Here is a 27889-nt window from a genome sequence, read left to right on the forward strand (position 1 = left end):
TATACTTTTGTGAAATGTAATCTTGGATCACATAGAGTCCATAAATTAAATCACAAAAGAAGATTCCAAGATGAAATCACATTATTACATAGGAACGCTCAATTTGTCAACTTTGAAATCCCATAATGATGTCCTTTTATTTCTTGATATCCATTTGCTTGTTTTGGTGTTTAGCCCAATGGACGATATCTCAGGAGATCATGTTACAAGTGAGTGCAAACATATGAAGCAACTTGATGGTCTGGAGTTTATATTTAAACAAGTTTGCATTATCCTAGTTTAATTATGTTGCCCATAATGTAGACAAGTCATATTTTTATTTTAGTGAAAAAAGGCTGATCTCAGAAGCACATAAACTGGAACTGGTGGGTCACATGAATGTATAGAATCAACTCTGCTAATTCTATACAGATGTGCTAGTACATTCCTGTAAATTTTCAGACTGAAAAGGAAATGTTAGTTACACCCTTCCCCTTTACAGCCTTGGGTAAAATACTTCACATATTGTACATATGTTTTACTAACAGAAAAGATAAAAAGGTCAAAATTAAGAAGTAGTTACTTTGGGCTTAGTATTTTACAGTAAATATAAAAGAACAAGTGTGTTTAAAACCTATATACAATTCTTTTTCAGATATCAGTCCCTGTATTTCAGTGTATAAAAGTGTGGTTTGTAGTTTTTTTTAGTGATTCAATTACACATATATGTATATCTATTCTTTTTCATATTCTTTTCCATGAATGGTTATTACAAGATATTAAATATAGTTGCCTGTGCTATACAGTAGGTCTTTGTCCTTTATTTATTTTATATATAGTAATGTGTATCTGTTAATCTCCAAACTCCTAATTTCCCCCCACCCCCTTCCCCCTGTTTCTTTTCTAGATCTGTGAGTCTGTTTCTGTTGTCTAAGTTCATTTGTATCTTTTTTTAAGATTCCATATATGTTACATCATGTGATATTTGTCTTTGACTTCTTTCACTGAATTTGATGATCTCTGCTGCTGCTGCTAAGTCGCTTCAGTCATGTCCGACTCTGTGCAACCCCATAGATGGCAGCCCACCAGGTTCCACCATCCCTGGGATTCTCCAGGCAAGAACACTGGAGTGGGTTGCCATTTCCTTCTCCAATGCATAAAAGTGAAAAGTGAAAGTGAAGTCGCTCAGTTGTGTCCAACTGTTAGCGACCCCATGGACTGCAGCCCACCAGGCTCCTCTGCCCATGGGATTTTCCAAGCAAGAGTATTGGAGTGGGGTGCCATTGCCTTCTCCAAGGTCCAACCATATCATGGCAAATGGAATTATTCCATTCTTTTTATGGCTGAGTAATATTCCATTATATATGTATGTATACCATACATACATATATATATATATGGCTGAGTAATATTCCATTGTGTATATATGAATGTATATATATATATACATACAGGCTTATATGTATATATATGTGTGTGTGTGTGTATATATATGTGTGTGTGTGTATGAGATATCACCTCACACCAGTCAGAATGGCCATCACCAAAAAGTCTACAAATAAATTCTGGAGAGGCTGTGGAGAAAAGGGAACCCTCCCACACTGTTGGTGGGAATGTAAATTGGTATAGCCATTATGGGGAACAGTGTGAAGATCCCTTAAAAAACTAAAAATCAACAGCTACTATATGATCCAGCAATCCCACTCCTGGGCATATATCCATAGAAAACTCTTAACTCAAAAAGATACATGCACCCTCAAGGTTCACAGCAGCACTGTTTACAATAGCTAAGTCATGGAAACAACCTAAATGTCCATGGACAGATGAGTGGATAAAGAAGATGTGTTTTATATGTGTGTGTGTATTGGAGAAGGAAATGGCAACCCACTTGAGTGTTCTTGCCTGGAGAATCCCAGGGATGGGGGAGCCTGGTGGGCTGCCGTCTATGGGGTCGCACAGAGTCGGACATGACTGAGGCTACTTAGCAGCAGCAGTGTATAAATAAACCTGTATATGTATATATACATTCATATATATACACAATGGAACAATGGAACATTACTCAGCCATATGTATGTATATATGTGTGTATCTCTCTCTCTCTCTCTCTCTCTCTCTATATATATATATATATAGGCTTCTGCCGGGAGCCGGCATATTGCATATTGAGTGAGGATCTGTAATAGCTCAACTGGAATTCTATCACTGCCGGGAGCCAGCGTGAGGCACTCCGCCCATGACAAAGGTCATGAGGAAGGAGGCTCGGCATACGCAAAGGCGGGATCGAGCCTCAGGAGTCCCCCTGGAAATTCTCGAGCATCTACCCCCAAAACCAGAGTCTGCCTACTTTCTGCTTTGTGCTTTCACCTACACCTCTGACTTTACAGGGGGCTGTCCCCCACTACCTCTCTCTGAAAAAAAAAGAGTTAGCTTACAGCTCCAGTTAATAATTCCTGGGTGTGACAGTGTTTCAACCTACAAACTCCTTTGGAAATCCTCTAGCCTGCCTGAATGGGTTTTTCCGGCCACATGTGATTGTTCAGAGCCTCCCAACTGTGAGAGGCAGGAGATGTTCTAAACTGCCTAAACACAGATTCCTTTGAGTAGTTAAAAGATTGATTAGAAATTGTATTGGTGAAGGGTTTTTCACTTATTGGGCCAATGTGCTGCTAAGTCTCCATACTCCTTACCTACTGTGTCCTTGGCAGTGTATTGATTGATATAATGGGCGTATAGAAATGTAAAATGCAGCTTTGTCCAGTGCTTTTTTGGAGGCTGGTGCCTGACTTTGGAATAATCACCTTTAGAGAAAAATAAGTTTCTTAAAATGTTAACAGGCCTCCGGGCCAGAAGATGATGTCAATCACCTGAACTTTTGCATATGATAAGTTTGAAAGCCTGGCTTAGATTAGAACCAGGAACTGCTGTCCTTGCATGACTCCACCCCTTCCCCCATTATCCTCTATGCATACCTTAAGGTATAAAAACTACTTTGGAAAATAAAGTGCGGGCCTTGTTCACTGAAACTTGGTCTCCCCATGTCACTCTCTCTCCCAAATTCTAGCTGAGTCTCCATCTGGAGCGCGGAACCCACCATGCTTGCTAATTATGCCTGGGCTTCTAAGATCCGACCGGGGAGGCCTCAGTGTCTCCTCTCCTTCGGGAGAACGGAAGGACGCCTGCGGCCTACGTAAGTGGTGCAAACTTCTTGTCTTGAAGTTTTATTGGTCTCCCGCGTAAACCAAGCTACTCAGCCTCTTTTCTCCACTGAATTTTCCTACTGAGCTATCCTCATTCTATTACTCTTTGTATCCTTAATTAACGTGTAATTAAGCAGTTGTTTCCTGACCCTCGCCTATGCCGTCTCTCCTTCGAATACCCTGGATCAGCCGGGGCTGGACCCCGGCAGGCTTCCCTGGTGGCTCAGTGGTAAAGAATCTTCCTGCAATGCAGGAGATGCAGGAAACTCAGGTTTGATCCCTGGGTCAGGAAAATCCCCTGGAGGAGGGCATGGAGACCCACTCCAGTTTTCTTGCCTGGAGAATCCCATGGCCTGAGGAGCCTGGCGGGCCACAGTCCATAGCATCACAAAGTGTCAGAAACAGCTGAAGTGACTGAGCACACATATATATATGTGTGTGTGCTTTTCTCCACAGCTTCTCCAGAATTTATTATTTGTAGGCCTTTTGATGATGACCATTCTGACTGGTGTGAGGTGATATCTCATTGTGGTTTTGATTTACATTTCTTTAATAATTAGCAATGCTGAGCATCTTTTCATGTGCCTGTTGGTCACCTGTATGTTTTCTTTGGAGAAATATCTATTTAGATTTTCTGTCCATGTTTTCTTGGGTTGTTTTATTTTTTGATATTAAGGTATATGAGATGTTTATATATTTTGGGAATTAATTTTATTTAAAACCTACACACAACTCTTTTGCAGATATCAGCTTCCATATTTCAGCATATAGAAATGTAACTGTATTTCTAAAGAGTGATTGAGGGAAACAGTTGATTGAGAAAACTGATATTCATTTCTATTATTCCATGATAAATAATATAGTTATCATGTGGGCATGTTCACCTTTGGAGAATTGATATAATTATACTCCACAGATATTAACAGGGGTATTGACCTCCCTGAAGGAAATATATAGTGACTAAGATGGCACTAACCTGGAATCCTTGACTGGTATTTCTGTATTCTCCAGACCAATACATCCAGAATGGCTCTTTCGATAATAGGCCTATTTAGAGATGAATCACCGGACCAATGGTCAGACACAGAAGAAAACTTTAATGTCTGCCATGATTTTGCTTCGAATGGAGGAATTAGAAATCATCTAGTCCAGGAGGGGCAAATGCATAGTATGAGTACTGACCCTTCTCCTCTCATAATCTCCTTCCCCAAAGAGTTTGAACTTTACTATAGAATCTTTTTCAATACAGCACTGTGGTTAGCCATTGCTATTCACACAGAAATGGCACACGGACTGTCATCCCTCATTTAGCCCAGTGCTCTCAAATGGCAACCCACTCCAGGATTCTTGCCTGGAAAACCCCATGGACGGAGGAGCCTGGTAGGCTACAGTCCATGGGTCACAAACAGTTGGACACAACTGAACGACTTCATTTTCTCCTTTTTTGAAGAGTAAGTGGAGGCTGGAAACGGCTAAGAAACTGGTTAGAAATACCTGGCAAGTAAGTGGCAGGAATAGAACCTGAGTCTCTGAATTTAGTCTTGAAGATTTGTATTCCAATAGTTCTCTGGTGGATATGGAGATTTCTTAATAATCATTAATTAACCAACGAATATCTAAAGACAGCTAAGATCAGGCATTCTTTGTTAAAGTACTTTGCTATAGGGAAAACTATCTGCACCTAAAATAGTGCATGGCACAGAACAAGGACCCATTTTTTTTTTTTTTACTGAAATAAACAAATGCATGAATGAATAAATAGACTGAGAGCTTGATTCAAGCTAGTGGCTGCTTCTGACATAGGAAGCCAGGGGGAAGTAAATGGTGATTTGCCCTTTCCAGAAGCAAATCACCTCCTTTCTTTTGATTTTTCCTTCTTAAGTTTCCTGTTTCGTCATGTGGAGACAGGAGAGTTGGGCAGGCATGGAGGCCTGTGGTACTCAGCCACCATAACTCCATCCAGAAATAGACAGACAGGAGAGGGGTAGCCCTGCTGGAACCGTGTAAGTCCAAGAAAATGTGTCTCATTCCTGCATGGCTTTCCTTCTGAGCTGCACTAAGAATCTAGCCACCTACCGCCCTACTGTGGACAAACAGCACCCTTGCCAACTCACTATGTACTTTAAAGGAAGGGGCCATCTCACTGTGTACCGGAGAGGACTGCAAAGGAGGAATCTTTGTAAGGACTTTGTATGGATTCTAATTTTACTGCCCATGTCATCATTACACTACACTCTGAAAATTCTGTTACATAGGTATTATACCTGAGTAGATTGATAGTTTATCTTTATTTACAACTGTTTTCAATGATGTTACACTTTCTCAACAACTCAGTGCTTGCTGATGAAACACAGTGTCTGTGAACATTCCACGGCAATAGCTTTTCCACTACTCCTGCGTTCCTTCCTGCCATTGCCTTTTCATCATCAATACAGATGTCTCTATATCTTTGCCAATTTATTTGATGTGTTCTAAAAACTGATCTAAACACTGAAGAATTCATTCTCCTGTTGTATATGTTTCAAATGCTTTATGAAGCAATAAATCAATGTAGGTGAACATGGACAATCTACAAATGTCCTTCCTCTTTTCTTCATGAACCATAAAAATTTCATATGTCTTTGTCTAAGGACTAATTTTTCAAGCATGTCCAGAGTGCATTGTTCCTGAGACTAACTTACCAGATGATGTTATTAATTGTGTTTTTGTGGTATTGCTTATACTTACTGCCTTAATAATACCTGTTAGTGTTCATAAACTCATCTCTAGAAGCATCTATACTCTTTTATGTGCGATGTTGTAACTTGTTTTCAGAGAACTTTTTAATGAATTCTTAATGTTGGGGCAGTGGATAAGTCAAAATTGCGTTTGTATATACTTTTCAATTTCATTAATCTGATCCATTTACATCAAAGGAAGCTGAGACCCTCATTGTTATGTTTTATTTTATTTCAGAATGATGTAACTTAGTAGAGACTATAAAACATTGTGTTTCCACAAACATAAGATGGTCAAATCTAAACATTTAAACATAAATGGCAACCCACTCCAGTATTCTTGCCTGGAGAATCTCAGGGACAGAGGAGCCTTGTGGGCTGCCGTCTATGGGGTTGCACAGAGTCGGACATGACTGAAGCGACTTAGCAGCAATGCCATTAAAAATGTAGAATTTTTATTCTTTTCCAATAGATATGTATGATTAATGTGGTAAGGGTCCTAGGGTTTCTCTCCTCCAATAAAGGCTGTTTTTAAATTGGTTGTTAAATTTTAGATATAAGAAAATGTGTTATTCTGTGTGTTTTAACTGCATAAAACATATTGCACTATGTACCTGGGTGTCCTAATTTTTGAGTGATGATCTACATCTTTGCAGTGCTTTTCCCCTCTTCTCATTCCTCCCGTCAGTATAAGCAACAATAGTTGAGGTTTAGTAGACCCAGTATGGTGTTATTTGCTGTTTTTGCAGTGAGAATAACTGACACTCACCCATCTCGTTCTGGTTTTGCAGGTGCCTCACATGAGTCCTGGGAGAGTGTTTCTTTCTTATACTTCCCCTAGTCTTTCCTTCTATGAGAAGGCGTGAGTTTAAAAAACCCACCCTCTCTGCGTCTATGAACTAAGAATTTGCGGGGAGGCACAGACAGCACAGTTTGGGTGCTGGTCTAAGGCATGGGGCAAGATACAGAACATGTTCCCAGCCGAGTCTAGCTCCTTTTTATGTGTCTTTCCAGGTGGAAAGTTTCCAAACCAGACAGTTCACAGGGAAATCCTCTAAGGGTGCCTAGGATCTCTCTACGTCCCTTTTTCTTATTGTGAGGGTCAAGGAGAAACAGGAGAAGACAGGACATTAAGGAGGGCTACTCAGGAGATGAGGAGGCCCATTTAATTTATTTTACAAGGTGTTGGTTTCCTTTAGGAAATTCCATAGAACATGAAGAGTTTTGGTCACTTGTTCATTTCTTCAAGGGCAACAAAGTATATTTCTTGAGAGATCATAGTCTCTAGAGGATAACAATCATGACTTCATAAATGTGCTAATTTTATTCAGATCTCATCAGACCTTCGGTGAAGTATCTCCTTGGATCCACCTGTGAGGGCTCTCATCCCTAAAACATCATCCCATATTTTCATCTTTATCAGTTTTTCCTAGCACCCAGCTTAAAAAACCAATAAATCCATCAGGTCCTCCTGACTGAGGCACTCAAGGCCTCAAGTTTACCCCATCATTTACACAAGTCCATTGTACCCACAGAAAATAGAAGACAATTCTCATAATCTGACCAAGTTACAGTCAGATTACTTCACCACCAAGTAATTGATTTGGCTTTTGAAAATACATAGAGGCAATGCATTTCAGCTCTGACATACAAAGAGCTTGGAAGGGGGTATTTCTGTTCTCAAGAAGAAAAATACTGAACAAATAGGAAACCAATGACTTAGATACATCAGAAAACTGGGGTCACAGGGAAGACTAATACTGTGAAATATGGAGAGTCAAGGTGAACACAGAAATTCACAGTCACAATAACTTATTATTTGGAGCAGAAGCCACTAGAGCCATAAACTGGTAAGAAAAGTTTGAGCCTAGATATATCACCCAACAACAATTTCCATTTTTCTCAAACTATCAAGGAACATTTTAATGAATTGGTGGGGGCCAACTATGAACTAGCTTGAGAGAGAGAGAGAGAGAGAGAGAAACTCATGTGGACCCAGTCTTGGTGGGGATCCAATACTTTGGTGGTTATTACCCTGTTCTCAAGGTGAAGATCTAAGAAAAATCCTCTCATGTTTCTGGCAGAAAGAGGAGAAAAGCAGCCATTTGGAATTATGCCCACATGCTTTCTGTAGCAAAGGCCTACTAACCGCAGGAAAGGACTTAAGTAGATCTTTTCTGACCCGGGGAAGGGCATTTAGCCAAATCAGTTCCCTCTAGTTCTTCTGTTTTAGGTTTTTGGCGTGGTGGGGGCGGGGGGTGGGGAGGGGCTATAAAACATTTTTGAAAGTCACAGTCCAAGGACTTAGGCCCATTCAAAGAATGAGATAATATTTTAAATTATTGAACCTTTCAATTTCCCACATCTTACCATCATGTTTCCACGGCCACAGAGTATCAAAATAGGCAAAAGCTGATAGAACTGCAAGGAGATAAGATAAATCCACATTCTAGTTGGAGATTTCAACACTCTCTTCCTTTCCAGGAACTAGAAAATCAGGAAGGGTGCAGTCAAACTGAAAAGTATCACTTATTGACTAGATCTGACTGATATTTATAGAACACAACACCCAATAACAAAATACTGGACACTTTTTTTTCTCAGTCTTACACAGACAATTCATCAAGGAGATCATATTCTTTAAAAGTATATAGATTATTCCAAGTTTTTTCTCAGATTGCAATAGAAACTTATTAGAATTCAGTAACAAAAAATTAGCTGGAAAATCCCAAATGTTTGCAGACTAGATAGCATGGAGATAGACAATTAATGGGTACCCAATAGCAAGTTCGCAAGTCACAATTCAAAGATCCATTGGGTTGGCCAAAAGGTTAAGTTTCTTACTTTTTTTTTTTTTTAAGTTTTTGCCTGCAATCTGAAAGGAAGGGAATAATATGAAGTTTTACCTTCCTCTTTTGACCAGGCACCACAGAGAGAGATTTGGGACACCTGTCTTTGAAAATTCTCACCTTTCAACCTCCTTTAGTTTCCCCAGGAGCCCATCTGCAGGGTGTGGAGGGAGCAGAGTGTCCCAGTGGATCTCATCCTGGTCACCAGAAACTGAAGAGGAGAAAAAAATAATTATCCCTTCACACGTTATGGTGGGGGCTTCCCTCATAGCTTTGTTAGTAAAGAATCCGCCTGCAATGCAGGAGACCCTGGTTCGATTCCTGGGTCAGGAAGATCCTTTGGAGAAGGGAAAGGCTAACCACTCCAGTATTTTGGCCTGGAGAATTCCATGGACTGTATAGTCCTTGGGGTCGCAAAGAATCAGACATGACTGAGTGACTTTCACTTCATTCACACTTTATGGTGAGTGCTTGACTGAGACTGCTTTTTCTCTAATATGCTGCATAAATGGTTAAAAATTCTCTACTCTGACCACTATAATTCAAAATTGTTTTTGGTAAGATTAACCTGCTTATTCAGCTTAAAAACAACAGTTGGATCACAGCTCAGCTTAAGTCGGACCCAGCTCATCTCCCCACCCGGTCCGATTTCCAGACAGGACCCAGTCCGTCCCCAGACGCAGTCCGGTTCCTAAGTCAGACCCAGTAGACTCACGCTAGTTTCTCGAAGTCCTCTGGAAAAAGAAATACTCAAAGTCTGAAAGCTTGTAAATAACACAAGCTGTGAAGCTAGAATCCGCGAAGAACTTCCTCCGGACCTCCTGGGGCATCGAGAGAGCAAGAAGCTCAAGGGGCTCAACAGGTACCTCCGTTTTTGCGGTGCTCCTGAGGGTCGGGTCGCCTTCAGTTTCCTCTTCTGACGCCAAAACTCCTAAAAAAGAAATTGAGATACCTGACATTTTTTGAGTTTATTTCAATAAAAATCATTTGAATCTGGCAGCATCCAATCTAACAGATATAAAAGGTGCTCTGAAGAGATGTACACACTGAGACTTTTATAGGTAGAGGGGAGCAGGAAGGTGGACCTTATTATATTGAGGCAAAAAAACAAAAAAGCAGGTTGGTTAATTGCATAGTTACTTTCCTTAGGGGATGGCAGGGGTGTTTCGGGGAGATTACCTTCCTAATGCTGATGGATTGGTTTAAGATTCTGTTTCTGAGAGAGCTGCAACTAATTAAAGTCTTGGTTTGGTTGTGTGAGATTTAGATTAAGTGACCTCATTTGGGGCTTGTCTTTTTTTCTAAACAGAACCAAAGCTGCCGCAATTATGATTACGGCTAAAATTTGAGTCTTTATTCTAAGAGTTATACAAATGTTTAATACGTTTTTATCCTCACAACAATCCCCAAGAGGTGGCTATTATTATTTCTATTTTTGAAATAAGGAAACCTAGGCACAGAAAGGTTAAGTAATTATCCATGGTGTGTAACTGAAGGCAACAGAGAAGAGATTTGAACCCAAAAGTCTTCATTCCCCAACAAGTACCTTTAACAGCCTTGGAAAAATCTCTGTGCACATGTGCAAGGTGTTCTAGATTACAAAGGCAGAAATGAAATTGTTGGATTACACGTGTGATCATGGTCTTCCCAGCTGGTGCTATCTTAAATAACCTACTTGCCAATGTAGGAGATGTAAGAGACACGCAGGTGGATCCCTGGGAGATGTGAGAGACAGGCAGGAGGATCCCTGGGTGGGGAAGATCACCTGGAGGAGGTCATGGCAACACACCCTAGTATTCTTGCCTGGAGCCAGTCCACAGTGTCACACAGAGCCGGACACGACTGAAATAACTTATCACCCAGAACACGTGTGAGCATTTTGCTACTTATAGAGTTACAGTACCAGTTTGTAGTCACACCATCGCTAAATGAGTGTTTTATGTCCCAGTCTCGCTCCTCATGCAGAGAGCAGATATTCTGTGTGGTCTAAACTGATCATATGTACTTGCTGATAGCTTGAAGCCTGGAAGTTCTGTGCCTTCAGCTACACTTACAACATCAAATTTTGTTTTGGTTCTGTTACATTTTTTGAACATGGTTGTCTTTAAAATTTTTTCTTTTTTAATCTTGTTACAAGTTTGAATAGACAGCATCCTCAAAACATGAACTTTAGCACTACTTGTATCCTCAATTCATTTTTCACTATAACCACCAAATATTTCTTTTAAAAAATATTTGATTGAAGTTTAGTTGATTTACAGTGTTAATTTGCTGTATAGTAACATGATTCAATTATACATATATATATTCTTTTTCGTATTCTTTCTTTTATGGCAACCGTAAGTCTGTTCTCTAAGTCTGTGAGTTTGTTTCTGTTTCACAGGTAAGTTCATTCGTGTCATATTTTTGATTCTACATGTAAGTGATATCATGTGGTATCTGACTTTCTCACTTCATTTAGTATGATAATCTCTAGTTGTATCCTTGTTGCTACAAATGACCTTCTTTCTTTTTATGACTGAATATTATTCCATTGTATATATGTTCCACATTTTTGTCCATTCATCTGTCAACAGACATTTATTAGGTTGCTCCCATGTCTTGCTTACAGTACATAGTGCTGCTGTATTATAGAACATAGGGGTACATGTATCTTTTCAACTTAGTTTTCTCTGGATATATGCTGAGGAGTGGGATTTCTGGATCATATAGCAACTCTCTTTTTAGTTTTTTGAGGAACCTCCATATTGTTTTCCAGAGTGGCTGAACCAATTTTATATTCCCAACAGTGTAAGAGGTTTCCCTTTTCTCCACATCCTCTCCAGCATTTGTTATTTTCAGACTTTTTCATGATGGCCATTCTGACTGGTGTGAAGTTAAACCTTATGGTAATTTTGATTTGCATTTCCCTAATTATTAGTAATATTAAGCCTTTTCATGTCTTTTGGATGTCTGTATGTCTTCTTTGGAGAAATATCTATTTAGTTCTTCTGCCCATTTTTTGATCAGGTATAACCACCAAGTATTTCTTAAAACTCTTATTCCTTTATTGTATTTACCAAGGCTCAACATGTCTTTGTTGGTCATCTTTCTGATGAATAAGACACTGTGCTAAATTCAAGGGAAACAAAACCAAATTAGGCAGATTTCTTTGCTCTGAAGAACTTATTAAGGAATTAGCTACATAATCAACTAATTATAATGAAATTTGATAAATACTGGAATGGAAGTATAATCATATCCTATGAGAATATTCATAATAAAGTACTTCTTTTTGCTTTAGGTGGGGCTTAAGGATGGTGATGTATATGCTGGAAACTAAAAAATAAGTAGATTTTTTTTTAAACTTTGAGAAGAAAGTGAAGTTATTTACTGAAAGGAACATAAACAATTTCTCGAAGGCCTGAAAATTCATAGCATATTAATAAATCAGCAAGTAGTATCAGTCAAATGGTGGATGATGGGATTTGGGAAAAGAACTTATAGTTTATATGACTGAGAAGATAAATCAGTCAAAACTTTGCAGGTGATTGCCTGGGTGGCAACTGAGAGGAGAGAAAGGGTTGTAGTTCACTTTACCTTCCCAGTTGGGTTTTTATTGGATGGCAGAAAGTGAAGAGGAACTAAAAAGCCTCTTGATGAAAGTGAAAGTGGAGGGTGAAAAAGTTGGCTTAAAGCTCAACATTCAGAAAACGAAGATCATGGCATCTGATCCCATCACATCATGGGAAATAGATGGGGAAACAGTGGAAACAGTGTCAGACTTTTTCTGGGCTCCAAAATCACTGCAGATGGTGACTGCAGCCATGAAATTAAAAGACGCTTAGTCCTTGGAAGGAAAGTTATGACCAACCTAGATAGCATATTCAAAAGCAGAGACATTACTTTGCCAACAAAGGTCCGTCTAGTCAAGGCTATGGTTTTTCCTGTGGTCATGTATGGATGTGAGAGTTGGACTGTGAAGAAAGCTGAGCGCCGAAGAATTGATGCTTTTGAACTGTGGTGTTGGAGAAGACTCTTGAGAGTCCCTTGGACTGCAAGGAGATCCAACCAGTCCATTCTGAAGGAGATCAGCCCTGGGATTTCTTTGGAAGGAATGATGCTAAAGCTGAAACTCCAGTACTTTGGCCACCTCATGGAAAGAGTTGACTCAATGGAAAAGACTGTGATGCTGGGAGGGATTGGGGGCAGGAGGAGAAGGGGACAACAGAGGATGAGATGGCTGGATGGCATCACTGACTCGATGGACGTGAGTCTGAGTGAACTCTGGGAGTTGGTGATGGACAGGTAGGCCTGGCATGCTGCGATTCATGGGGTCGCAAAGAGTCGGACACGACTGAGCGACTGATCTGATCTATCTGATGCATTTTAACTTCACATATCACTTGTTTTCCTTAAAGAAATTTTTACCTTAACAGCTCTTGAAAACTTATACCACTTTTAGACAATTGCTTCTTGTTTTCCAGTATAATGGAGTTTCCCTCTAAAGTCCACTAAATAAAAGTTGGATGAAAAGTTATACTTCAACGTTACTATTTCAAACAAAGGCACACTCACACATTTATTTTATACAACAGTTTCTAATCAAAGAATATTACTTGGAGCAAATTTGAAATACATGCTACATTTGGATGAACCATAATGTGTTTTGCCTATGGCTGCCAAGCAAGAGAAATTAATTGTATCCTTTGTGCTACTCTTCATTCTTGTGCATGTATATGATTTCCTCATGTTTGAAAGTGCATACTTTTCTACTCAAAGATCCCAATCTTTTCTATTTATGTCAAAGCCTTCCTTTTCAGGTAGTTATTTTAGGGTTAAAGTTTTAAGAGGAAGAGAATTCTCAAGTTCATGCTGCTGCTGCTGCTAAGTCGCTTCAATCGTGTCTGACTCTGTGCGACCCCATAGACGGCAGCCCACCAGGCTCTGCCGTCCCTGGGATTCTCCAGGCAAGAACACTGGAGTGGGTTGCCATTGCCTTCTCCATTGTGTGAAAGTGAAGTCGCTCAGTCGCATCGGACTTGTAGCGACCCCATGGACTGCAGCCTACCAGGCTCCTCCATCCATGGGATTTTCTAGGTAAGAGTACTAGAGTGGCTTGCCATTGCCTTCTCTGTCTCAAGTTCATACAATACTTATATTAAATGGTTGCCCAATATTCAAACAAGTGACTTTCCTCTAGCTTTTAAAGAATGATGTTTTACCACTCTTCTTCCAGCCATAATAAATCATCCTCCTTGGGGAATATTATAAAACTTCATTACATTAATTTATATGTACAAACAGCATTTATTCACTGTTACATTGATTCCTTTTATAAGCATTTTTAAAAGATTTATTTGTTTGTTTCTTTTCTCTTTTTTTGGCTGCTCCGGGTCTTTGCTGCTGTGCACCAGCTTTCTCTGTTTGCAATAAGTGGGAGCTACCCTTCGTTGTGGTGTGCAGGCTTCTCAGTGTGGCATTTTCTCTCGTTGTGGAGCACAGGCTTTAGGCACATGGGCTTCCGTAGTTGTGGCTCCTGGGCTCCAGAGCACTGGCTCAGTAGTTGTGATGGGATAAATTGCTTCACAGCATATGGAATCTTCCCTGGTCAGGGATCGAACCTGTGTCCCCTGAATTGGCAGGTGTATTCTTAATCAGTGGACCACCAGGGAAGCCCTGTAAGCATGTTTTTGTTATTCAGTTGATGTACTATCTGTCTGAGAAAAGGTTGGATATATTAGACTGGTATGGACACATCCCATATTTTTATAGTTACCAACTTTTCACTTAGTGGCATTATTTTGGAGAATAAGTTAAGGCCGTTACAGGAGAAATAGGTGCATTTGGATTTCACATAAGATCTCATTTGTGAGAGCACAACTAATAAAAAAAAATTGTAATCTACTTCTGTAGATTGACACGATTATGCCTATTACGTTTGATTTCAAGAAAATAATTAAGTTCTAATCACTTAAGCCAAAACAGATAATTTATTGGGAAAAAAGAAACAAACGACTGTGTATCAGTTATTTCATCACAGAGTGTTCTAAACAACCAGTCTGAGAGGGTAACAGTGAGGGCTGCTAAGGTTCCTGGTAGTTAGCAATCCAGGACTATCTTTTTATCTGTGCTGTGGTTCTAGTTGGCTTAATTCTTGTCTACCTCTGCATCAGTTTTAGATTCCAAGGAAAGATATCTAATTAGCCTGAACTGGTTTACTCCTACACTTCAGTGATGACTTTAAACAGGACACAGTTTCCCAAAGTAGGTTTTTTATTGACTATAAAAATGAGAAAGGTGCTTGTTATAGGAAAAACAACAGATGCCCACCGAATTTTATCAATACCCTCCCCTGTGGCTCAGATGGTAAAGAATCTGCCTGCAATGCAGGAGTCCTGGGTTCGATTCCTGGGTTGGGAAGATCCCCTGGAGAAGGAAATGGCAAACTGCTCCAGTATTCTTGTCTGGAGAATTTCATGGACAGAGAAGCCTGGTGGGCTACAATCCATTGGATCATAAAGAGTCAGACACAACTGAGTGACTAATACACACACACATACATACCAGTTCATACACACACAGAGGAATATATTTTCCTCCACATGTTGTTGTTCTTCAGTCGCTAAATTGTGTTGGACTCTTTGTGACCCCATGTACTGCAGCACATCAGGCTCCCCTGTCCTTCACTATCTCCTCAGATTCATGTCCACTGAGTCAATAATGCTATCTAACTGTATCATCCTATGCTACCCTCTTCTCCTTTTGCCTTCAATCTTTTCTAACATCAGGGTCTTTTCCAATGAGTTGGCTCTTCGCATCAGGTGGCCAAAGTATTGAAGTTTCAGCTTCAGCATCAGTCCTTTCAATGGGTATTCAGGGTTGATTTCCTTTAGGATGGACTGGTTTGATCTCCTTGCTGTCCAAGGGACTGTCAAGAATCTTCTCCAGTACCACAGTTTGAAAACATCAATTCTTTGGCATTCAGTCTTCTTTATGGTCCAACTCGCACATCCATACATGACTACTGGAAAAGCCATAGCTTGGTGATATGGACTTTTGTTGGCGAAGTGATGTGTCCGTTTTTTAATATGCTATCTAGGTTTGTCATAGCTTTTCTTCCAAGGAGCAAGCATCTTTTAATTTCATGGCTGCAGTCACCATCTGTAGCGCTTTTGGAGCCCAAGAAAATAAAATCTGTCACTGCTTCCACTTTTTCCCCTTCTATTTGCCGTGTAAACTTTTAAAAATCCCTTTAGCTGACATAATGAATCTATATCAAATAGAAAGTGCTCTCAGAACTGTAGAGCAGACTAACCAAATGATAACCATTTAGTGTATTCAGCTTCATTTGGAATCTCTGGATTCTACACCATCCTTGTTTCTGCAGCTAGTCATAAAGCCTTACCCCAGCCTTTTATGTTTTTCCTTCACAATGCTTTGTGTGTGTTGTTGTTGCCATTGTATTGTTTTTCTAAACACCTTTTAGACAGTGATGACCTTCTGGTGAACAGTCACATAGTGCATAAATATTTTTAGCCCTGGTCTATTCTGAGAGTTCCACTGGGGAAAACTATTGGTCAATGTCCATACATCAGTATAGAGACTCTTCTTATGTTATCTTTCTTTAAAAAATAGCAGATAAGAAGAGGTGCAATTCCAAAGACTGCCCATTGGAAAGATTGTCTTTCTCCACTGTCTTTCAGGGCCACAAATAAGTAGGACTGTAAATCAATAGACAATTATACTAGCTGTTGGTGAAAGCTGTTGGAGAACCATCTGAACACCAGTTTTCATCCTCATTCATTCAATCAAAAGGAACTGCTAATCTATTGATATAGGTTTAGGAAGAAGTACATCTTTGAAATGTTTGACATAATACAAATCTTTGAAATTCTCCCATGTGGCAGACTACTGTCTGTTCACCAAAATCACTGTGCTTTTATTCTTCCCAGAATTATTTGTTGGTTATGTCTAGCAGCTTCCTTTATAGTTAGTTAGGTGTGATTATGTGACTGTGTTCTGGCCAATGAAATGTAAGCTACCATTTTCAGGGGAAGGCATTTAAGAAGTCTTGTGCTGCTTTTGCAGTCTTACAGACCCCATGTGATCAAGTAGATGCAGAGGATAACAATGTTCTTCTTAGAACACTGGCTGGAACATTTGGTTATGGCAGAGATTTAAGAGGCAAAGATGCTGAATCTCTGTGAATGAATGCCACTGTCCAAGAACACTCATACTGGAGTTTCACATGACAAAGAAATTTACTGCTATTGGGTTAAATGCCTGAAATTTGTATGTATTATGAAAGTTAGTATATTAGGCTCTGGATTGAGGAACACTCATATGTTGCATTTGGCCCTTCCTACCATAAACTTTTACTCTAGATCAGTGAGCTAGGATAGGGATTCAACCAGTGGCTAAAGATAGCCATTCAAATATACATCATTAAGCTAAGAAAATAATCATTGAATAGGTTTGTTGTTCCACTGGCCTTGGGCAAGTACTCCATTTTGGAACTTACCCTATTAACCTTACTCTGACTGTCAGACCACAATAATTTAATGGGTTTCTGGAACTAAGGTTAGCTCATAACCCAAAACCACCTAAAATGTTTTGGTAGTAAACACCTAAAATACTACCTTTCTTTAATTTTCACAATGCAAAGCATCTTAAGTTTCTTTGGGGAAGACTGCAAGAAAAGGCTAGAGAACCTATGTATGGTGTTATAGTAAATCCTTCTTTAGAGTGTGATTTTTGTCTTTACTCAAGGACCTCTAAGTTTGAAAAACTGGCCCAGAGGCCATGACTGTAGTGGATAACTCAGGTTGGTCTCTAGAATATTTTTGGTTATACAGAGCTAGTAAAATCTTACTACCTACCATTGCTACTTCTGTGGTTCCACGATTAACACACTTCAGCTAGAGGTCTCTGTGGGTCTGGCATTCTTGGAACTAGCATGGTCATACTGACTCTATTTTTGATGTGAAAACCAAGATGACATTCCACTAGTACACACTGGAATCTTGTAGTGCCCAGTGTCCATTTTGATTCCTGGTACCTGTACTGTACTGTTTGTTCTTTAACTATGTTGAATTTACCCATGGTGATAAAGATGTATACTGTACTTCAGCCACCACCTGGACTTGGCAACCCAGAGATATTTTCATTAAAGCCCAATTATGGTGGTTCGGAGAAGGCAATGGCACCCCACTCCAGTACTCTTGCCTGGAAAATCCCATGGATAGAGGACCCTGGTGGGCTGCAGTCCATGGGGTCGCTAGGAATCGGGCACAACTGAGCGACTTCACTTTCACTTTTCACTTTTCAGGCATTGGAGAAGGAAATGGGAACCCACTCCAGTGTTCTTGCTTGGAGAATCCCAGGGACAGAGGAGCCTAATGGGCTGCCGTCTATGAGGTCACATAGAGTCGGACACGACTGAAGCCACTTAACAGTAGCAGAAGCATGGTGGTTGGGGGCTAGTGGAGATGATATGTTTATCTCAGAGGATATATATTTTAGAAAAGTTGTTACATTTCTCACATGATTTTACAGTGTGAAAAATCTTTATCAATTATAATAATTGAAATATTATAAACCAGATTAGTCAATTACATACTACTAATGAAAACTTTCTACTCTTCAGGTTCACAGAAAGAAATATAAGACTGGCCACCATGGAAAAGCCACAGTTTGCTAATATTATGTCCATGTGTTTGTGCAACTTTTATAAATTTAATAATTCACATCTTTTCATCACCAAACATTTTAGTATAAACTAATATTCCAGGAAGCTGTGAACCCATTACTCCACCACTTACCTGCATATACACATATAATGTACTATGAGATGCATAGCGAAAGGTTACAGGCACAATTGGAAGTCTACTAAAAATGTTTTAAGGTCATTCCAGTGCATCTATTTTTTTTTCAGTAATTAAGGATTTTGTAATGCATTGAGAGTCAAAGAGTGGTAGAAGAATGATAAGCTTGAGGATAATGATAAATGGTTGAAACTTTATACTTAGCTTTGGGAAATTGGAAACACAATGGATTGGTAAAATGACTACCAATCAATCAGTAATAGCCCTCCTTTTTCACACAGCTGAAAAATGATGATCTTGACTAGAATTGAAGCCAAAGTACCATGAGGTCTTTGCTCCTTCTGCTTTACTGTATTGCCTGCCATGGGTACTTGATCCACCTCATTACATCAGTCTAGATCTATGTAGTTAATAAAATGATGTTTGCTTCAGGTATTAAGATGGATTTACGATGGTGGACTTGGAATAAATATTCTTTTTCATTGATATTCCAGGGCTGAGTAATCAGGGAAATGGTGAGATGGAAGCTAACGCCCAGGGGCTGTAGTACTGAAAGTAAAATGTAGTGGAAGCCTTCCTTAGATCTCAGAGTGAGCAGCATGTACCAATGCAACATGAAAATTCATAGATCCTCTGTGTTTCTCTTTAGTGCTACACAGAAGTGAAAGAAATGGCCTAACTTATCAGACATGAGTTTGAGTAAGCTCTGGGAGTTGGTGATGGACAGGGAAGCCTGGCGGGCTGCAGTCCATGGGGTCTCAAAGATTTGGACATGATTGAGCCACTGAAATGAACTGAACTGAACTGATTAGATACTTGGAAGGTAAAAGGGTTTGTTTTTCTGGTATTGAAATTTTTCTATGGTTAAAGCACTAGTTTTATAGTGTTGTAGAATAAACACTGTGAAGATTCTGTGTCTTATCATTGGCCTGAATGTTTTGTCTCTCTGTATGAGAATGTCAAACTGTTATACAATATTACTTCATACAAGATTAACAACCCTCACTTCATTGTTGAGACAATACCTGAAATAGAGTATCAACTATATTTTTTTTCAGTTAGGCTGAATAGAACAATGAAATCTGAATGGTTATCCTTGTCTTCTCTTTCAAAAAGGGTTTGTCAAGGGACCAAATATGGCAGTAGTCTTTGAAAAGTCTCTCTAGGTTCAACTCCAGGAAGCTCAGATCTTTTATAAAAAGTCCAGCACTCACTGAGTCCCCTAAGAGTGATCAACTGAAGATGTGTAATATGAAACTTCTGTATGAATTGTTAACTTCCCTCAGATGGGGCAAACCACGGTGTCTTTTAATGCACTAATGGTATCAAAATTCATAAGCATCAGATGCAACTGCATTCTCACATTTGATACCAATCTGGTATTTTAATAATAAATTATAATGCAGGGCATGAGGGAAATTATAGCATATCCTCACCTTCAGCTTACTATGGCTTGACAATTTCATAAAGGCTTCTTCAATCAAACCCCCTTCCCAGGTTTGAATAATAGGATCATAACAGAGAGAGAGATAAGGCAGAAATTCAAATTTAGGACTCCTTTTTGTTAACGAGTAATGGATTTCCCATATTCCATTGAACACTTTAACCATTGCTCATTGGCTCATGGGGAGTATTACTTTCCCTCTAGTCTCAAATGAAATATAAATAATAAAAATACTTCAGGAAACTTTTTTTTCAGGATCTGCTCTTAACTCATATTAACACTTATGGAAAGTTATGCAACTACTGGACTTTGAAAACAAATGGAACCTTTAAACACCTTTTTTTTAAAATGCAAAGTTCCAACTATGAGATTTGACCATAATCACATTATTGTGGTTCAAATGTTCTCATTCACAATTTCCCAGCTTTCGTCAGTTCATGTGCTCAGTTGCTCAGTCGTGTCCATCAGTATTTTATATTAAAATGGAAAAATTAATACCCTATGCTTTTCCTAGGAACATATCTTAGTTGCTAAAAATTTTACAAAATTAAAATGTCAGCAGGGTCATACGGATACCTAGTCTTACAGGCACTCAAAGTTTTCATTTATTTCTGTATAGTTCACAAAATGCAAAAGAGAGAAAATTATTTAAAATATATACATAGTAGTAGAATTCTGTTGCTGTAATGTTTTATAACAATCCTAAAAGGGAACTTCAGGCCCTTCATATCTCATCTTTTTAATAAATGATATGAATCCAAAATTACAAGTCTTATTGCATCTCTAACTTCTGCAATATCTGTTTTAAGAATGAATTAACTCAGCATCATTAATATCCTTTCTCTTCCATATCTTTTAAGGTAAAGCATATGGAAGAATTGACAATTCTAAACATAGTTTCCCAAATTAGATATATTGATGGTATACTTGACTGTAAGAAAGGTGATCAGGGTTGTCAGTGAAAGTGGCTGTATTGTAAAATGGAATTTCGTCATATATTTCATGTTTGTCAGTTGAACAGTAATTTTCCTACTTGGGCTTCAGAGAAAACAGCCACTAAAACTTTCATTTTTACTTGAATTTCAGATGAATTTTTAGAGAAGACAAGTTTGGAGGTCTTTGCATTTTAAGTATAATTGTACATTTCTCTTCTGCAATAGTGTATGATTTCAGGCCTCAATTTTAAACAACAACAAAAAAAGATTAGAATAAAAAGATGAAATGTATGGTCAGCCAGGGGCTGACATGAATTTCGGGTTTCCAGAAAACAAGGAATTTTCCTACAAAAAATAGGCTGAATGTTTTTTTATAAAGTTCACGAGTTGTAACCCCTGGGTGTGACAGTGTGTCTTAACTCTCACTAGGTCAAGCAAGTGCCATTCTTTTCAAAGTGATAGGTTCTTATTTCTTTAATATCAAATGACAAAGTACAGTTTCAAAATGTAATAATCTTGTCTTCTGCATTCAGCAATGTTTTATCTCCATCAGTCAGCTTGGCTATTTCTGGCTTACATAATAAATAAATCAAGGATTGCTTTAGTATAGACGTAGAACTTGAAGGTCATGGGGACAGGGATGAGACTCTAGAAAACAAAACTGAAGAATATCTTATTGCCTACAAAGTGTGGAAATTAGCTATGGAGTGGAAATTAATAACAGAAAAGCACTCAAGTTTATGAATCATTCATATATTCAGAGACTTTTTATTGCTTACTGGGTAGTAGATAGACTGCTATTGAAGAGCACACAGTTGGCTGCCTTGGGGATACTGACAAATAGGCAATGACAACTTGGCGATAGCCTTTCCAGAGCTTCAGACACAGTGTTAAGGTTTGAGCAATCAGCAAGGCTTCTGGCGGAGGCAATATCTGAACTGCAGTTAGAAGGAGGAGCAAATTTAGCTAGGGGAATACGTGTGTGGAGAAAAAGACATTCAAAGCTCTCAAGGCAAAGCCTAAGGACAAGAAAACATGATATATATGGGGAAATGCAAGTAGAACTACAAGGCAAGAAGTGTTAAAAATTGCACTCAATTGGCAATAGAGGCTACTTAGCATACTGAAGATATGCTAAGGTGCTTGGACTTCTTCCTAAGGCAGTGAGTAGCCACTGGATAATTTTAAGCAGAGAAAGGATTTGTTTTAAGTAAGTCATTTTGGTGTGCTGTGTGGTCAACGTGCATACTATTGCGGGTGGAGCAGAGGAGGTTAAAGTTCTAGAGGCCTTGAGGGGCTACTGCTTGTAATTCATTTGTGATATCAGAAGGGTCTGCCCAAGGGAATGGTAGAGAAGTGGACAGCTTTGAGAGAACTGGTGAGGAGGGGAGAGGTAGGCCTCTAAGTCAATTCCATTTATTTGCTTTGGGGAATCTGGATGATTGTGTTGAGAGAGGGAGTGCACGGGAAGTCTGGGGCTCACCAGGAACGTCTGAAATAGAGATTGCATTTGGGCATTACGCCGCCTTGCTATACCTTCAAATAAATTCAGCTGTATCTGGCTGAACGGGGATAGCTGGCCAGGACCAAATCTTTATTTCCGGTGCTAGGTTTAGATTAACAGAGGAAACTTGAATTATTGGCCTCTATGAAAGCCCCTGACTGCAGAGGAGAAATTCTCCCTTCAGCAATGTTGGGCTGTAGTCCATTTGGAACAAAAAACCTGGAAGAGGAAAAGACAAAAACTTCATTTGGATATTGTAAAAGGAAAGAAGATATTTCAAAACTGACTGAGTAAAGAGGAGTTAATACCAGTATTACACTCTGCAGCAAAACTCTGTTTTATGTATAGTCATTAAATTGTAAAGAAAAGTTATTTATGTGGAAAGTTTATACAGTTTTTGAGTTTCTGCCTTGACTTACAGAAGTTCACTTTGTAGACTTTTTACCCCCTCTGCTGTCTTGCTGAATATAATTCTCAATTCTGTGCTGTTTCCAAAAATTAATCAGTAGTTTAATTAGCCATACCTATTTCGGGGGTTCCATTATGGCAGCATCTTTGCACTTAATTACTTCTTATCTGCTGAATTACTCTGTTTTTGGACATCTAGGACAGGGAAGATCTTTTGGGACCTGAATTTCTGAAATTGTATATAAAAGTGTATGCATAGGTAGTTGACACCTTTGTCAAGCAGAAAGTGTATTAGAGTTAGTGCCTGGACAGGCAAAGGGTCAGGCTTTTCCAGGTCTCAGGTGTAAATCCTGTGATGTTTCTTCCTTTATTTTTCTCTCATTTATATTAGCTCGAGGCAGAGATTTTGGCTCAGCATTATCTGACTTTCTGACGTCTTTGGTTCCTGGCTGTAGGCAGAAAGGGTCTCTTAACAAAGCCATATATTCTCCCCTTCCTGCTTTCAGATGGATTAGCCCTGATGAAGTGGCCGCCTCATCTAAAGTAGTGAAGCAATTTTGTCTCACTTGGCTCTTCTAAGTAATGGAAAACAACTCTGTCTGATTTAAGGAGAATGAATTTATTAGAAGGATAAAAGGTAGGAGATGAGAAGAGGCCAGAAAATGAGAGCCCGGGCAGGGTCTTGCCTCTGAAATGCTCCGGTTAGAGCGCTGCCTCTGCTATTGCCAGTGTACCGACAGTAAAGCTATTATCACTGCTCATCCCTGCTACTGACAGCGCACCATGAACTTTCATCTCTGCGTCACTCACTGAAGGTACAGAAACTGGGGAGGAGAGCTCCGTGTACGAGACTAGGCACATGTTCCTGTTGCTGCTGAGGCACGAGGAGGAGGGCACACTTGGCTTCCTGTGTGTCAGGAGTGAGCCACGTCTCTCTCCCAGACTCACACAATCAGGATTCCTCCCAGTTAGGAGGGGTTTATGTAGCCAACAAATGACAAATATCCATCCTAATTTATTCTTTTGTCTACCTCTATTTGTTCTGCACACATTTATGTTAAAAATACCTTCACCCAAGGTAATGTAACTATTCCACATACAACTTAAGATGTGTTTCTTCCTTTTCCAAAGGCAGAGAGCCCAAAGTGAGTCAGGGTCCAAGTCCAGAATCTCTGGATGATGTCTATTTTCTCTAGTTTTGGTGCAATCCCACTTCAGAATTCTGCCATTCGTGGCATGTATTACATCAATACTTAGTACCAGAAAACCTCCTCCAGAAAAGGAAACTTTATTAAAATGTGTAGATAAAGCCCTGACTCAACAAGGAAGGAAAAATAGATAGCGGCATTAGTCTTTGTTTCTGCAACTGGCCGCAAGGCAGTAGCTGGTATTTATAACTTTCTTCCTCCACCAAGTGTTTCTGTTTGCTTTGCTCTCTGCTAGCACCTCAGCTGGCCGGAATTCATTACCCAGTGGGGTCACTCAAACCTTCACTCCTGAGGGATCTAAGCTTTTGGTGGTTCTGCCTGAATAGATTGCCAGAGTCTTTGATTAACTTTTAGCACTGGACTTGGTAATATGAGAAGGTGTTCTGTTTATTCTCCTCCCTGCTTCCATTGTATAACAGCAATCCTATTTTTCCTTGAGAACTAGAATCAAACAAGGAAGGCTAAAATACTCTCTCTCTCTTTTTTCTGTCTTCCTTCATAATGACATGAGGAGTGTAAAATGGCCCAGTGGAAGTCTCACTTCCATTAAATGTTGAAAGCATTCCTCTATTTTCTATTATTTCCACACCAGTAGTAGAGCCTGGAGATGATGGAATGGAAAGAAAAATTTTGTGAAGTATCATTAGTAATGGCAACCTACTCCAGTATTCTTGCATGGAGAATTCTATGGATACAGGAGCCTGGTGGGCTATAGTCCATGGGGTAGCAAAGAGTCATACACAACTGAGTGACTAACACTTTCACTTCCACACTAATTGTGAATAGCACCATCTTTCCAGTCCTTGGTTCCTGGATTAATACAACTTGGCTTTGAGAAAAACAGAATCCACTTACTTCTTGCTGGTTCAAAACAGGTACTGCATCTGAGGAACCACGCCATTAATTTTCAAGGTATTTCTCCTACATGATGACTTAAATCAATCTTCACCAGCCTATTCTACTTATTTTGACTCTAGATGTTGCGTACATGATAAAACCAATGTGTCCACTGGTCTTGTTTAATGTAAAGTAAAAACCTTGGTCAGAAGCAATGTTGTGTAGGAGGCCAAGACCCAGTTTACCTTGATGTGGACAAATGCACATTAGTTTTCATTTTGTGGATAGAGGTGGATAGCACTAGAATCCTAGGTTCTTAGCGATCAGTGTTGGCTCTCAGTGTGCATGTGTGCTAAGTCCCTTCAGTCGCGTCCAACTCTTTGTGACCCCATGGATTATAGCCCGCCAGGCTCCTTTGTCCATGGGATTCTCCAGGCAAGAATACTGGAGTGGGTTGTCATGCCCTCCTCCAGGGGATTTTCCTGACCGACATCATTTGTCTCCTACATTGCCAGGTGGGTTCTTTACCACTAGCACCACCTGGGAAACCTTTTGGCTCTCAGACAATGTCTTATATTTCTCTAAATATTTGAATTTTGTCTTTCTCTGTAACACAGTTAATGTAATAAATATCCCAAATCACACAGTTGGTAAGAGATGGAGCCAGAATTTGAATTCAGGTGGATTGACTCTCAAAAACAGGCTCTTATCTCTATGCAATGCATCTCTTCCCTGAAATTTGTTACTTGCAATTGTATTATCTTTCAAGATCACTAACCTCTTCTTTATTGATAGAGGCTTGGGTCTGTGAAATAACTGTTCTAGGAACTGAGAGAGATATCAAGGATTTAATATCTATTTTGGTAGTCTTTTTTTTCTTTTTTTAACCAGACCCCAGAGTTTTTCTATTATTTAAGTCAAGTAAGACTTTAGTGGGTTGTCCTTCTGTTTCAACTCCAGAAACTCCAGAGTTGATTTATCATTGCCAGACTATCTTGGCTGGAACGTTCTGATTGCTATAGTAACTATACTTTCTTTCCCTCAGCGGATTAAATGCCACATAATGGACATCTTACTAAAACCAAGGAATCTGATTCATTGGACATTACTCCCAGTAACATCCCCAAGAGAACTATTATGAAAATACCTTTCTAAAATGTTGGTGCTATTTTCACTAATGTATATCTCCTTGGTGAAAAAAGTGAGTTCTGGGCCCTCTCAGGGAATGTAGAGAGTGAATTAGACAGCTCACACATGGTAAATCCACTATGGTCTTCCTATTTTCTGAAGTATTTGCATTCCTTCCTTTTTGACGTACCAAGGAATGTCTGGTATTTCAACGGATAGGATATGGAAAAATAAACCCTTACTATACCTGTAACTGCAATAGATAGAAACACTTTTTTAATTAAATTATAAATTTTATAAAAGCAAGTGAATGCACACACTTTCAAACATGAAGGAAGAAAATAAGGCCTATGACAATAGGCAGCAGCCCCTCTTGCATACCCGTTTCCCCCGTTTCTGCTTTCAGGGACAAGGATTATCAACTATTAGTTCTTTCTTCTGCTATATTTCTAAATAGTCTGCTTTTTAAAGTTATTTGGAATTTTCCTGATTCTCAGTTATAGATACTATCCATCACTTCCAATGTAGTTATAGCATAATTTTTGGTTATATCAATATTGAAGGTCTACATTCCTTTGACTATATTAATGTTATTATCAACTAAGCTTATAGTGTAGAGATATTTTACTGTTTGGTAAAACTCTTAGTTTTTCTTGGAATTGGTAATGAATTCTTTTAATATTTTTGTTTATTTTGTATTCACTCATTGCTAGCAATCTTCAGATATGTGGAACTCACATAAAATCACAATAAAATCATAAATCAAGTACAACAGATAAGACATCAATCTCACTTTTTTTTTTCCCCATGAGTGACATCCCTTTTTGAACTTTCTGTTCTGCAGTGTTTATTGTTAGACCAAGTGCACATTTGGTGTCCTGAGGCTTCTTGTTACAATTAAGCTAAGACATCTTACATTGCCCTTATATTGAGTTTCATTTGCTGGATGCCATGTCTTCCTTTTTCTCAATTTACTCTTTTGTATTGGTAGAGCATATCCTACTGAGAAAAGATTTTTATAGGCAAATTTTCTGAGATGGTTAACCCCAAAATACCTTTATTCTACCCTTACATTATCTTCTAGATTCTAGTCTGATGCCATTATTTTGTTTTGCATATTTTTTTGTGTGTGTGTATAGCCTCTTGAAGTCAATAGGATTTTTAAAAAATCAGCAGTGTCTGGGATTTCTTATGAAAATTTTTAACTGTAAGGCAGAAAGTGAAGAGGAACTAAAAAGCCTCTTGATGAAAGTGAAAGAGGAGAGTGAAAAAGTTGGCTTAAAGCTCAACATTCAGAAAACTAAGATCATGGCATCTGGTCCCATTACTTCATGGGAAATAGATGGGGAAACAGTGGCAGACTTTATTTTTCTGGGCTCCAAAATCACTGCAGATGGTGATTGCAGCCATGAAATTAAAAGATGCTTACCCCTTGGAAGGAAAGTTATGACCAACCTAGATAGTATATTAAAAAACAGAGACATTACTTTGCCAACAAAGGTCCGTCTAGTCAAGGCTATGGTTTTTCCAGTGGTCATGTATGGATGTGAGAATTGGACTGTGAAGAAAGCTGAGCACTGAAGAATTGATGCTTTTGAACTGTGGTGTTGGAGAAGACTCTTGAGAGTCCCTTGGACTGCAAGGAGGTCCAACCAACCCATCCTAAAGGAGATCAGTCCTGGGTGTTCATTGGAAGGACTGATGCTGAAGCTGAAACTCCAATACTTTGGCCACCTGATGAGAAGAGTTGACTCATTGGAAAAGACCCTGATGCTGGGAGGCATTGAGGGTAGGAGGAGAAGGGGACGACAGAGGATGAGATGGCTGGATAGCATCACCGACTCGATGCACATGAGTTTGAATGAACTCCGGTA

General features: G+C 39.2%; 2 long non-coding RNA genes across 2 annotated transcripts in view; both read left to right on the forward strand.

Moving 5' to 3' along the window:
- Positions 1-3112: 3112 nt before the first annotated feature.
- Positions 3113-6505, forward strand: LOC123335251. Its single transcript, XR_006553655.1, has 2 exons — positions 3113-3169; positions 5062-6505. It is a non-coding gene; the product is annotated as an uncharacterized LOC123335251 (long non-coding RNA).
- A 2892-nt stretch (positions 6506-9397) lies between these two features.
- Positions 9398-27889, forward strand: part of LOC123466171 — a 153982-nt gene continuing 135490 nt past the window's right edge. The window contains exon 1 of the long non-coding RNA XR_006641424.1: positions 9398-9607. This is a non-coding gene — a long non-coding RNA (uncharacterized LOC123466171). The remainder of the gene's footprint in view (positions 9608-27889) is intronic.

The sequence above is a fragment of the Bubalus bubalis genome, chromosome 9 (assembly GCF_019923935.1).
Source record: "Bubalus bubalis isolate 160015118507 breed Murrah chromosome 9, NDDB_SH_1, whole genome shotgun sequence".
Lineage (NCBI taxonomy): Eukaryota > Metazoa > Chordata > Mammalia > Artiodactyla > Bovidae > Bubalus > Bubalus bubalis.